The sequence below is a fragment of the Cupressus sempervirens genome, chromosome 3, assembly GCF_028749045.1.
Source record: "Cupressus sempervirens isolate cs-2001-9-10 chromosome 3, ASM2874904v1, whole genome shotgun sequence".
NCBI classification, from domain to species: Eukaryota; Viridiplantae; Streptophyta; class Pinopsida; order Cupressales; family Cupressaceae; genus Cupressus; species Cupressus sempervirens.
The window spans coordinates 37,920,819-37,924,726 of NC_143120.1; positions in this window are offsets into that span (position 1 = coordinate 37,920,819).

Below are 3,908 nucleotides of genomic sequence, written 5' to 3' on the forward strand. Positions count from 1 at the left end.
GAGCAACTAGTGAATATAGTTGACAAGATTAGTGATGCAGACCTGGATACAAATACTAAACTTCTAGAATGGTCTAAGAAAAAGTTTCAAACAAAGGTCAATGAAAAGATTTCTAGTGTCATTACACTATGATAGGTTGACTTAGCAACCAAGATGGAGACTGTAAAGAAGGTGTTAGAGAATTTATTTTCTCTATACAGAAAACTCTTTGATGTGAATTTATTCATACAAGGGTTTCATAGGGCCACTAACCAGCTACAAGGAGACCTACGAACAACATGCAACATTCTTAAGTTGTCTCATAGTAAGAGCCAAGCTCATTGTCAAGGATTGTTATCTATTCAAGGCCAACTAGTTGCATTACATGCATAAGATGAAAACATTAGGGCTACCTTGATAAGTATTCAATCCATTTTGACCCCATACATGGAAGTGTTGCACAAGGAACTATCCTTCATTGAAACATTGATGAAAAAAGATTCTCATCTTTCCACTCATGAGGGCTTAGTAGACCTTGCTGTCAAGCTAGATGTTTAATTTTAATCTCTAGAGGTAGCATGCAAAAATTGGGATGCAACACTCAAGATTATAATGGAGGTCCATTAAACATTTTTGGACAAACATACTATTAGTTTACCACCCATGACATAAGTGTCAAAAAGGGGGGATATTGTTTTGAGACAAAAAGGAGAGAAAATACAAAGGGGAATGTAGAAATAGAGGAAGACAATAGGACAACAAATTTACTCAACAGGAGTATCAGATTTAGATACAACACATAAAAATCAACTCAGGGGGAGTTATGAAGTTTTGAGGTATGACTGATAAGTAATCAATTTTTACAAAATTTTGACATTTTGAAATTTTATATGTGAACCAAGTAAAGAATATAGATTATCTCAGTTATGCCCATATGTTAAGGTTATGTATGCATGAAAAAGTGTTTTTCCACTCATGTCAAAGGGGGAAATTGTTGATCTCATTTTGGTTTTGACATACGAGTGACAATACACTTAAGTCATTACTTAACAATACTTAGTGCATGCCAAGAAAGTAGTGTATGCCAAGCATAAGATGTCAGATAATGCATGCTGAGCAAAATATACAGTATGTTTCGAGCACTAGTATGTGTTGAGCAGACAGTTAGTGCCAAGGCACTCCACTAACGAGAAAGCTAATACATGTCAAGTGATTCAGATGCTGAGTGAATTGTGGATGTCAAGTCATTTAGGGGTCATGTTACAACATTGAAGATATAGTGGATGCCAAGCATTACAGGCTTTAAGCACCGAGTAAACAATTTTGGACATAGTTGTTTGTAATGGCACAAACTCCTATGTAAACTATTTTTGGGCCAACTTAAGGATTGTTTTACGACTATAGAAGATAAGAATGAATCTACATTGAGAATCCCTATGCAATAGATGCAATCAATCAAAAAAAGGAATTAATTAAGTGACAAAATGGGCAAATCATAGTTGTTGATTCCTATCTAACTTTAGGTCACCTAAGTCCTCTAAAGGTGTAAAAACCCTACAAGAGTAAGAGTGTGAAGGGAGAAGTTTACATGCATAAATAAAGCATTCATGGTGACTAAAAATATGTGATAGAGGTATGAATTGTAGAATTAGTTAGAGAGAATAGAGGAAAGCGGAGAGAAGACAAAAGTGATACATCTGATTAGGAGGATCAAGTATACAGAAGGAAAGAGGAGATCTGATATGTAGAAGAGAGGTGCTAACCAAAGGATCAAGGCTAGAAAATTCCAATAGGTGAATTAGTAAAATATCTTAACTAAGTAGTCCTAGCAGGCTTTTGTAAATCCTTTAACAAAGTGCTTACTTTATTGTAAGTTGAAGGCCTTTACCAGGCACACTTTTAGAAGGGTGTTGAAATCCTTTAACAAGGTAAGATTTAACAATCTTTGTAAGCCTTTAATAGGGTAGACCTTTCATAGGGTAAATCTTACTTTATGATCAAACTTATTGTAACATTAATTGGCTACACTTTACAATTGTAGTTGTGAAGATTTGTGGGTGTCATCCCCACCCTAGATTTACCTTCTCATTGGAGGGATTCTGGGTAACCAAATATCTTGTGTCACATGTGTTAATTTTTTTCATGCTACGGATGAACATATGTAGCTAGCTATTTCAATTTACATGTAAATTTTGAGATATATGTGTGGTGAATGTTTTTATGGTTAAAGTTTTAAAGTGTTGATTCATCGCCCTCCCCCTCTTAGAGTGTACTTTCCATATTGTTATTTCTAACAATACATATATACATACATAGGCACACACATATATGTGTGTATATATTTATATATACACATACATATACATAAAGAGAAGCTTCTCTAATCACCTTCTGGGGGGAATATAAAGAGATATATGTTTAGAATGAAATAAAGGAATATTTACATAGGTACCTCTTCTCCCATTGAATAAAATTGAAAAGCAAGGACATGGAGATTACAAGGGCATTACATGACAAAAAAATCACAGAGAAAGGGCATGAAGATCACAAGGACATGACAACAACATGCAGAGATCAAAAGGGCACGTCAATCAAATGCAGCGATCATAACGACATGACAATGAAATCCTAGATCTCCACTGATCTCCACCAAGGGCACAAAAATGAAATGCAGAGATTAGAAGGGAATGATAGTGAAATGAAGTGACCACAAGAGCATGACATTAAAATCTCCACCAAAATTCAGAGCTCTCCACCCTCATTCAGATGTCTCCACCCTCTTTCATGCGTACCTCTCCATAATCGATCAAAATAAATGGGAAATGATTTATGTTGTGTTTTTTTTAATACTCACGTGGGCATCACAACAGTATTACAATGATGTTGGGGAAAATTACAAAACTAAACATGAAAATCACCCATAAAATTAACATGCCATTAAAAATTGTTGTCACAATTTGACCCCTAATGTTGTAGTGCCTTGATCAAAGGGAAAACCTTGATGGGGATGGTACACAAAAAATAATGTACTAATATAAATGTTCCTTTTTAGAGGATGGACCCTATTAGGATTTACTAAAAACATTCAATACATATTAGTCCCTATTAGGAGACATTGAATCCCTATTAAGAGATTCCAACCCTATTAGTAGTTGTGCCAACCTTGCTAGGAGTTATAGAGGGTAGATAAACCCACTATCCCAACAACTTTAGGGGCAAGAACAACGAACCCACTATCCAAATGATCTCTATATTATTCCTTACAGAATAATGAAAATGAAGTGTACTTGCACTTCCTCTTCTTTTTTCATGTCAACCAGACTATTCTTCTTCTTCTAATCTTGATACCACATCACCAACTTTGTATCCAATAATCCCTTGGATCGCTTATTCACATTTACCAAATACTGTGCTCTTGTTCACACACTTACAATCAAGAAAATTACCTTCCTTTATACCAAGTCCTCAGAAAAATTCCTCAATTCATCCTTGAGCCTTTCCCAATTAATTATAATATGACCACAATAAGATAATTACTTATTTCACAATTACACAACACTGTCATATCAAAGTCTTTACAACTTATCACATGTGTGACTCTAGACCTTCTACACTCATTGATGTCATCATCAAACTATTCTCTATCACTATAGGACTTCATATATCCTGATTCTATCTCTCTTAGGAGATATGATCCAATCATCAGAAAATGCTTATTAGGTCCCCTATCTTTGTACTACTTTCTATAAATCAAGCATATATTTTGTACATCTTTGACTTACTTCATGCACACTTAACCTCATTATCATGACACTATGTAGAACACATCCTTAACCATGCTTGGCCTAAGCATCAAATCTCTATTTGTACGACCATGATATATATTTGCTACTTTTCTAGTCTTCACATAAACCATACTATGTTGTCAT